This window comes from Takifugu flavidus, chromosome 1, assembly GCF_003711565.1.
Source record: "Takifugu flavidus isolate HTHZ2018 chromosome 1, ASM371156v2, whole genome shotgun sequence".
Classification (NCBI taxonomy): Eukaryota; Metazoa; Chordata; class Actinopteri; order Tetraodontiformes; family Tetraodontidae; genus Takifugu; species Takifugu flavidus.
The window spans coordinates 21,148,340-21,159,068 of record NC_079520.1 but is presented as its reverse complement, the minus strand read 5'-3'; the positions used below and the strand labels follow the sequence as shown (position 1 = coordinate 21,159,068).

General features: G+C 44.7%; 1 long non-coding RNA gene across 1 annotated transcript; it reads left to right on the top strand.

Moving 5' to 3' along the window:
• Positions 1-1,710: 1,710 nt before the first annotated feature.
• LOC130539355 (uncharacterized) lies at positions 1,711-4,797 on the top strand. Its single transcript, XR_008954091.1, has 2 exons — positions 1,711-4,034; positions 4,110-4,797. It is a non-coding gene; the product is annotated as an uncharacterized LOC130539355 (long non-coding RNA).
• The last annotated feature ends 5,932 nt before the right edge of the window (positions 4,798-10,729 follow it).

The window sequence follows — 10,729 nt, the reverse complement described above, 5'->3', positions numbered from 1 at the left end:
CACCTGCAACTCATCTCCAGATAATCATCTGCACCTTCCTCCTGTTTTAAAAGACTGGCCCCCGCTCCCACCTTTACCAATTTGTTGTTCAACTCTCCACTCATTCAGATCCCTGTTCGTGCTGCCCAGCCTGCTCTGGCCAAAGAGTTTTCCAACTTTGGTTCTTTGTGGGATTCTCAGCCTGCTCTGACAAAGAGTTTTCTAATATTGGTTCTTTGTGGGATTCTTCCGCCACATTTTCAGTAAAGTCTAATCTGGTCAAATCTACTCGGTCCTGTGTGTGTCTGCTTTTTGGGGTTTAGTTCATGTCTACCGCTCCTAACAAAATTAAAGAATGGTGATAGTGCCAATAGAGAGTGGCAGTAATTAGAAAAAAAATGTATCCAGCCTAAATGCAGGTGCGTCCTGAATTTAGATTTACAAAGCACTGGGTTGTTTCAAATAAGACATTGATTTTATCTTTGAAAGTTTATTTACATTTGAGATATTGCTTATTAATTGACTAGTTATCTAGTACAGTAACTATTTTCTAATTAAATATTGATCTTAACAAATATCTGTGAATAAAAAACGATTATGAATTCCCTGTCCATTTAAATATGTTACACAATAAGTGCAAATTTGTCTCTCCATTGTCAATCCTCAAAACTTTTTAAAGAACTGAAAAAAATCATGATGTAAAAACAGATAAGCACATTTGTTTGGCCTTGGTTCAAATTATATCCCATTAAAATTTGGAACTAGTTAAAAAAAAGATCTTAAAAAGAAGCTGCTTTAAACAGTTCCCTAATATTGCAAGACTAGACCATCATTACTGTAATAGCTTTGGGCTGTTAAAAATAATGTGAGAGGGAAAATGGTTCAAATCATTTGGCTTGTCACCAGTCAGCACATCAGGCACGAAAGTCCTTGTAAGGCTAAATGTTTAAAAGAGATGCAATCTAATCAAATGTAAATGGTAATTTTCCAAAAAGGAAATGTTTCTTTCAGCAGAAGGACTGCATATATCAACTTAAAACCAACATTACATGTATTCATAATGGTTTCTCAGTATTTTAGAATCTATCTATCTATCTATCTATCTATCTATCTATCTATCTATCTATCTATCTATCTATCTATCTATCTGTCTGTCTGTCTGTCTGTCTGTCTGTCTGTCTGTCATAGATAGAGCTATCTATGATTGATAGAAAGATATGTAATTTTAGTGGAAAGTTGAATATATATTTTTATAAACTGAATCATGAATCATTGTCTCATCTTTCATTTGGCATCAATCTGCAGTTCATACTATGGTTTAATTCGATGTACCCTACTATTTTTTTTCACAAACAGTAACATTTGGGGTGGTTATGGGGGATGGGGGGTTGAGTAAACCCAGACCACCTGGCAACTCTGGCCCTCTTTTACTCACTGTGTGAGTAGTGCCGCTATCACTCTGATCATATTTTCGGTTTGAGGCACTAAAAATAAAATATCTGGATGTGAACACCCTGGTGCTTGTTTTAACAGCACGGTCCATGTTGGGCCGAGTTCAACATTACATTAGTTGTTATTACGACTGGTTGACAGCAGCCTTTCTGCCCAGTCTTCCAGCACGGCTGAGGTAATTCCTGGGTCGCAGGCCAGAAATCTATGCTCAGCACAGGGATAGGCAGTCAAATCTAAATTTAGGGTATTGTTAAGTAGACTCTGTCACAGTTTCATCAATCAAACAGTATGACATCCCCTTATAATGTTTTACAAAAGAAGGTTTTCTACATTTTATTGCTGTGTATCAAAGATTACGTCATTTGCAAAGCACTTGGTGGTGTCACATTTAAAATGTCTGACTTCAACATAACTTTAGTCAGCTATGTTTTAACCCCAGATATATTTTTCCTCTTTACTTTCCACATGTGTGCGCTCCACATGACCAAGAACTGAACCCCTGCCTGACAGAAATTGAGAGAGTCTTATCCTCGAAAGAGTGCTCAGAAGAAGGTTCTCTGCTCATCCTCAGAATGTTTTCATACTTTGGTCTTGATCTGAGGTGAATGATGCAAGCTTCTGGTAAATACCAAACTGACTATAAAATATTAGCCCTATTCTTAAAGTAGAGTATCACATGAGCTTGCCTTGGGGCGTCACTCAGAGCTTTTAATGCCTTCCACTCTACTGCAATGCCACTTTTCCCAGGAGCTGAACTGTCTGTCAAATTGCTTTCTTTGAGGAGATAAATCATATAATGTTTTTTGGCAAAAATAAATTTGGCAATGTGTTCAGACGTGTTGCAAATAATGCATAAATAAAGAAAAAAAAATCCCATTTACAATTCCAACGTTCATTAAAACATCTTGCTGAATTTAGGAAAGGACACTTACAGACAGACTTATTTAGCTCCTACAGCATTTGAGTCCCCAGTATCAAGAATTACTCTTCGCGTAGGTTTGCTTATATATGTCTTCATTTACATTATTATAAAACGAACACATTTTCAGTACAATGTTATATTGCAGAAAAATATAAACCTTTTTACTAAAGATTAAACACCCTGAAGTGCTTAGTGCCAGAGGAGACATGTTTGGGTTTTTCTGCATTTGTTTCAGCTCATGAGACCCTGAAAATGCTCAATAGAATTAGAACAGTAAATAAAGAAATGAATCTAAAAATAAGAAAACAGAATTATGTTGTGTTTCCAATGTGTTTTTGATATAAAATAGACAAAACTAGTGTCACCATGCATGTACTGTTGCATTTGTGCACAAGGTTATAGATTCATGTTAAAAAGTCCCGGATGTTTATCCCCTTGTTTAATGTATGGATATAGGGCGTATACCCCTCCTCGGCTACCACCTTATCATGGTAGAGGTAGAGAGTTTGTGTGTCCGAATGATCCTAGGAGCTCTGTTGTCTGGGGCTTTATGCCCCTGGTAGGGCCACCCATGGTCCTAGGTAAGGGATCAGACAAAGTGTAGCCCAGGACCCCTTAATGACAAGTAACAATATTGGTTCCAAGTTTCCCTTCCCGGACGCGGGTCACCGGGGACCCCTCCTGGAGCCAGGCCTGGGGGCGGGGCACGTTGGTGAGCGCCTGGTGGCCGGATCTCTGCCCATGGGCGCTCTGGAGTCCGTTCCGTTGGGTAACGTATTGCGTCACTTCCTGTCTTCTCAATAGTTTGTTGGTGCACTGTGCACGGTGTGTGTTGGATTCACTTTACTTAAAATTGAATACTCGGGAAATTCTAGTCATTCAATAACAACCGTGAGAAATAACCCATATTAAACAAATACAGGACTCCGCCGATTATTAGCAATAGCATGGCCTCACCGTCTGTTTCACCCAGTGTCTGTGTCTGTTCAGAGTGTGAAATGTTTAGCTACTCCTCTGCCTCCTTTAGTGAAGGGAATAGGTGCAGAAAGGGTAGTTTATTACTGGCTCTGGAGGCAAGACTTGACTCTGGAGGCTTGAGACGCGGTTCCCCAGCTTGGAGTTGTCTGGAGTTGTGTCAGGTAGCCAGGAGAAGGTAGCTGCTGCGGAGCTGCCTAGCGTAGCTACAGCTAGCGGTCCCCAGCAGCCAGCTAGCCAGGGCAGTTGGGTGACGTTCACAGGAAGTGTAGCCCAAATCAAAGGCCCACGGTGCACCACCAACCGCTTCCCATGGCTAACCGTTTTTCCCCACTCAGCAACACACCCGCTGAGAAACCGACCCTGGTAATTGCCGACTGTTTTGCGCCACATTAAGCTGACTCCAGCAACCATATGTGGCAGGGCGTGGCCTGCCCTCCGAACAGGTGTCCTATGGAGGTAGTGCCTTAATTGGTGGGTGGGGAGAAAAGGTTTATATAAGGCACTGCCTCCAGCTGACTTTAGTTGTTTTCCCCCTTCGACGGTACGGCAGGGTTGCGGCTTATCTGGGCGGTTCGACCAACAAACTGTTTCACAGCGCGAGCATGCTGTTTGGCAGCGCCAAGAAGGTTGGTGCTTCCTCCCGCCATCCTTCCGCCTAGAACGCTTTGCCGTGAGGGCACGCGCGCTAGTTTGCACTGGGCAGGTAAGGCGCAGCAATGCGCGTCACTGACTTCCCCCACTCAGTCGATAAATGTTAATGGGGCTGTTCTTGCTGCAGTTGGCTGCCGGCTGGCGTCGGTGGGTCGCGTTGCCCCAGCGGGAACCCTTCACGGAGTGGTGGCGCCACCAAACACAGTCGGCACGGACTACCTCGCGTACTGGACCCACTGCTGCTTTGGCTCAGTCCCGCTTTCGGGACTCTCTCCTGTTCGCTCTCGCGCTCTCTCTCTCTCGCCCCCCTTCGCTCGGGGGACGGCGCTGAGACGCAGTGGTGCCGCCGAGGCGACCACGGAGCTATTGCTTTCAATTTTAGACTCTTAACAGTGTGTGTAAATCGTATCAATTGGCATTTACTCTTTTAGGTTTTGTTTCTGTTCGTTTCTTGTTTGATGTGGTGTTCTTGTTGGTCACAATTTATTTGCCTGTCTGTGTGAGGTGTGTGTGTGCGTGTGTGCTCGTCGCGTCAATTGTTACCGCTGGAAATTTAATTGTTTTCTTTTCTTTGTGGACAGGTGCTGCGGGCCACGGCGGGGACCCAACCCCTGGTGGAGGGCGTTTTCCTCACCCCTCATGTGTAGTTTTGTTTGCAGTAGCACGGGTGTTTTTAGTTTGGTTATCTCCCCTAATTGCGTTTTACCTGCCGGTGGGGCCCCAGCCCTGTCCACCCCCTTTTGTTTGACTTTTGTACAGCCGAGTTATTTTTGTGTTGTGTTGGATTTAATAAAATTGTAGTGCCTAACCCTCAATCCTGTCTCTGCCTCTGGAACCGAACCTTATCTGCACGTGCCTGTTTTCCGGTTAATTCCTGGGGTGAAATTCCCCAGGTGGCGTTGTCGTTGACCGTTCCACCCCTCTCCACCCCGCCACACATAGATAAGTGTATTCCTGGGACCTGACAAACCAAGGTCTAGACCAGGATGCAGAGTTGTAGTCTTACACACCTCTCTGCTACTTCCATAGAACCCTCATCCACCAACAATATATTTAATGCTATGGAGGTAGTCTCTGTTCCACGGTTAAAAGTTCACCAAGCACAGAGCAGGGGAGTGGTCAATCACCATAATCTTAAAATAACACCAAAGCACAAATTGGAGAAATTAACATCACAATTAAATGTGGACTATTAAATATTAGATCTCTTTTGTGCAAATCCCTGTTAGTGCACGACCTGATAGTGGATCATCACATTGATTTATTTTGTCTTACTGAGACCTGGCTTCAGGAGGAGTATGTTAGCTTAAATGAATCTACTCCTTCTACCCATCTTAATTATCATATTCCTCGTGCTACTGGTCGAGGAGGGGGAGTGGCAGCAATCTATCACTCCAAGTTATTCATTAATCCTAGACTAAAACATGCTTCCAGTTCATTTGAAAGCCTCACTCTTGGCATCACCCATCTGAACCGGAAGGCAGAAAAGCCACTTGTTTGTAGTTGTATATCGGCCCCCTGCTGGGCCACATTCAGAGTTCCTGTCTGAGTTCTCTGATTTCTTATCTGACTTGGTCCTTAGAACAGACAAAGTCATTATTATTGGAGACTTTAACAAACATATATACATTATAAATGACAGCTTTAGAAATGGCTTCATTTCATTACTTGAGTCAGTTGGTTTCCTCCAGCAGATAAACCAACCAACTCATAGCTTTGATCACTTTTACATTTATGATTAAGGATTCTTTTATGCTCAGTACACAGTCTTACTATAGCAGATGTCTTTCAGGTAATGCTGTAGCAAAGTTTAAGGAAGTGATCCCTGTGCTAATCCCAGGACCACCGTGTGCTTCTCCATGGACCAATCATTATAATCTTAGCCCCGCAGAGACTGACTCTATTGCTGAAGGTGTAGCAACCTCACTGAGAATCACACTTGATTCTGTTGCCCCCCTGAAAAAGAAAATAGTAAATCAGAGGAGGTGTGCCCCCTGGTATAATTCACATCGGACCCTCAAGTAGAAAGTGCGAAGACTAGAAAGGACGTGGTATTCTTGTAAAATAGATAGCTATCATGTAGCCTGGAAAGATTGTTTGGTAGTTTACAAAAAGGCCCTCCGTAAGGCTAGAACAGCTTATTTTTCTTCTTTAATTGAAGAAAATAAGATTAAATATTAAATATTAAGATTAAATATTAAAGTTATCTCTTATTTGCTTTTACCTTGTTATATTCTTTATTCTTGTTATATTGCTTCTCATTACTTAATGTTTCTTATTATTTGCTAATGCTTAATGTTCATGATGCTTGATGTGTCAACTCGAACTTCTCTGGTCAAGGGCGACAGAAATGCAGCTGCTGTGGAGAAGTGGCATTGACTGGAGATAGAGCTGCAGGGCATGACCCAGGAGGTGTTCTTTTAATCTGTCTGATATGGAAGAATGTGCTGTGTGCGAGCTAAGCTAATCAAATCAGTGAAGACCTACGTATAATCTCACCATTATGATTTACAGTCTTTTGCTTTGTATGGGACCTGCTATCTTGTGTTTTCCCCCTCCCTTTAGGCACATTTGAATTCTGTGTAACTAGGAACCTAATTTCAATAAAAGAAGGATGGCGGAAGTTGTGCGTCAGAACGTGTTGGAGATCTGTAACTGAGCACATCTCTCCGTTCTCCTTGCAAGTAAAATTCAGAACTGTTGTCTTTGCCTCATTTGTTTTTCTCATGTTTCAGGTCGTTTGAACCTAACACAACCCCAGGTTTCTTTTCAGCACTGTGGCCAAAGTAACCAAGAGTCACAGTGTTTTAGATCCACGTATCCCTTATTCCCTTAGTGGTGAAGACTTCATGAGCTTCTTCACTGATAAAGTTCTAGCTATCAAAGAAAAAGCTAACCAGGCCATCCCAACAACTGGACCATCACCCGATGTGCTGACTGTGGGAACATACAGAGTCTCCAACGAGCCCTTAAACTCCTTCACCCCTATATATTTTTCAGAGGTGATATCGCTAATTCATAAATCCAAGACCACCACGTGTCTTTAAGATCCCATCCCAACACACCTGTTGAAGAAAGTTTTACCATTGATAGGCAGCTCTATCCTGGACCAGATCAATTGTTCTTTAGTGACAGGTTATGTACCCCGGTCATACAAAGTGGCAGCGATTAAGCTGTTGCTTAAAAAACCATCACTGGATCCTGATGTGTTAGCAAATTATAGGCCTATATCCAACCTTCCTTTCATCTCTAAAATTCTTGAGAATGTTGTGGTGACTCAGTTACTGGAGCACCTACAGAGAAACAGCCGGTTTGAGATGTTTCAGGCTTTAGAGCTCATCACAGCACAGGAACAGCACTTCTTAAAGTTAGTAATGATCTTCTTATAGCTTCAGATCATGGACTGGTCTCTATGCTGGTTCTGCTGGACCTCAGTGCTGCCTTTGATACAATTGATCATATCATCCTGTTACAGAGACTGGAACATGTGATTGGGATTAAAGGGACAGCACTAGACTGATTTAGATCGTATTTATCTGATAGATTTCAGTTTGCTCATGTCCATTGCAGTCCCTCTTCATACAGTAGGGCTAGCCATGGAGTTCCACAAGGTTATGTACTTGGACCAATCCTTTTCACCTTGTACATGCTTCCCTTAGGAAACATTATTCGGCAGCATGGGATAAATTTCCATTGTTATGCTGATGACACTCAGCTATATTTATCCATGAAACCAGATGAGACAGAGCAGTTAGTGAAGCTCCAGACCTGTCTTAAAGACATAAGGTCTTGGATGTTTTCAAATTTCCTTCTCCTTAACTCTGGAAAAACTGAGGTCATGGTGTTTGGTCCTGAACCTCTCAGGGATAGATTAGATCACATGATCACTCTAGATGGTATCTTATTAACATCTAGTCTCTCTGTGAGGAATCTAGGAGTAACTTTTGATCAAAATCTCTCCTCCAACTCACACATTAAATTAGTCTCTAGAAGTGCCTTTTTTCACCTGAGAGACATCACAAAGATCAGGAAGCTACTGACCGACATGATGCTGAAAAGTTAATTCATGCTTTTGTTACTTCCAGGCTGGACTATTGTAATTCTTTATTATCAGGGTATCCAAACAACTCTTTAAGAAGCCTCCAGTTGATCCAAAATGCTGCAGCCAGAGTTCTGAGAGGTATTGACAAAAGAGATCACATAACTCCTGTAATGGCATCTCTTCATTGGCTGCCCGTTAAATTTAGAATAATTTTTAAAACCCTTCTTTTGACCTACAAGGTCCTCAGAGGCCTAGCTCCATCCTACCTGGAGGAGCTAGTGATACCTTATCAGCCCAATAGACCGCTCCGCTCTCAGAATGCTGGAATACTTGTGGTTCCCAGAGTTTTCAGGAGTAGAATGGGGGGCCAAGCATTTAGCTACCAGGCCCCCCTGCTATGGAACCAGCTCCCTGTCCAGGTACGGGAGGCTGACTCCATCGCTACTTTTAAGAACAGACTTAAAACCTACCTTTTTGAAAAAGCTTATTGTTGTTAATTCTGTAGTTCCAGTTACTATCATAGATAGACAAATTATCATACTTAGGGGGTCGTCTAATCGTTAGGTCACATCTTAGCTATGCTGTTATAGGCCAAGGCTGCCGGGGTCCGGAAACATGATCACCTGACAGGCCTCTGTCACCCCACTGGGTCATGGTTTCCTCTCCTCTCCTTTCCTCTCCTTTCCTCCTCCTCATCAAGCAGACTAGTTATGATGATTCCTGTGTAATTTTTCTGCTTCTCCCCCTCCTCCCCTCTCTATTTATTTACAGGTATCGCCGCCTTCGGAGCTGCATGATGACCTCCGGCCCCGCCGACCCATTGTATAGTGTATTTTTGTGTGTGTTTCTGTGCTCTGTGCCTCTCCTCTCCTCTCCTTCTCCTCTCCTCTCCTCTCCTCTCCTCTCCTCTCCTCTCCTCTCCTCTCTTCTCCTCTCTCTTTACCCAACCGGCCATCAGCAGGAGGGTCCCCCTACATGAGCCTGGTCCTGCTCAAGGTTTCTTCCTGTTAAAGGGGAGTTTTTCCTTGCCACTGTTGCTTGTCTGGGGTTAGGCCCTGGGTTTCTGGAAAGCGCCTTGAAACAAGTTTGATTGTATAAGACGCTATATAAATAAAGATTGATTTGATTTTGGAGTCCTTAGAGGGAGTACTAGAGAGTGCTTCTTCTGGGGGTTCCCTCATCCTCCTGGGTGACTTCAATGCTCACGATGGCAGCGACAGTGAGACCTGAAGAGGTGTGATTAGGAAGAACGCCCCCCCTGATCTGAACCCGAATGGTGTTCTATTCTTGGACTTCTGTGCTCATCTCAAGATTGTCCATAACGAACACCTTGTTCAGGCATAAAGGCGTCCACATGTGCACTTGGCACCAGGAATGCCTTAGGCCACAGATTGATGATCGACTTTGTGGTCGTGTCATCGGATTTGCGGCCGCATGTGCTGGATACTTGGGTAAAGACAAGGGTAGAGCTGTCAGCTGATCACCACCTGATCATCACCCGGTGGATGCCGGACAGACCTGTATTGTGAGGGTCTGCTGGGAATGCCTGGCAGAGTCTTCTGTCAGAAGGAGCTTCAACTCACACCTCCGGGAGAGCTTTGACCATGTCCCGGAGCAGGCGGAGGTCATTGAGTCCAAGTGGACCATGTTCCGTGCCTCCATTATTGAGGTGGCTGACCGGTGCCTGTCGTGGTGGCAATGCCCGAACCCGCTGGTGGACAACAGCGGTGAGGGATGCCGTCAGGCTGAAAAAGGAGTCGTATCGGGCCTTACTGGCCTGTGGGACTTCTGAGGCAGCAGATAGGTACCGGCAGGCCAAGCAGAGTGCAGCTACGGCTGTTGCCGAGGCAAAGACCCGGGCATGGGAAGAGTTCAGTGAGGCCATGGAGAACAACTTCGACTTCAAAACTTCAAAAGGTTCTGGACCACCATCCGGTGTCTGAGGAAGGGGAAGTAGTGTACTGTCAACATTGTGCATAGTGGCGATGGTGTGATGCTGACCTCACCTCGGGATGTTGTGGATCGGTGAAAGGAATACTTTGAAATCCTTCTTAATCCCACCAGCGTGCCTTCCAGTAATGAAGCAGGGTATGGGGACCTGGGGACAGACTCTTGTATCTCTGGGGCTGAAGTTGCCATGGTAGTCAAAAAACTCCTTGGTGGCAGGGCTCCGGGGGTGGATGAGATCCGCCCGGAGTTCCTTCAGTTCTCTGGATGTTGTAGAGCTGTCGTGGTTGACTTGACTCTGCAACATAGCGTGGACACCGGGGGTGGTGCTGCTGGATTGGCCAACCGGGGTGGTAGTTCCTCTTTTTAAGAAGGGGGGCCGGAGGATGTGTTCCACTCCTTAGCCTTCCTGGTAAGGTATATTCAGCGGTACAGGAGAGGAGGGTCCAATGGATAGTCGTACCTCGGATTCAGGAGGAGCAACGTGGTTTTCGTCCTGGGCGTGGAACGGTCGACCAGCACTACACCCTCAGCAGGGCCTTTGAAGGTGCATGGGAGTTTGCTCAACCAGTCCACATGTGTTTTGCGGACTTGGAGAAGGCATTCGACAGTGTCCCTCGGGGAGTCCTGTGGGGGGTTCTCCAAGAGTATGGGGTGTCGGGCCCTCTGATACAGACCGTCCACTCCCTGTATGATCGGTGTCAGAGTTTGGTCCGCATTGCTTGTTGAACTTGTTTCCAGTGAGGGTTGGTCTCCGC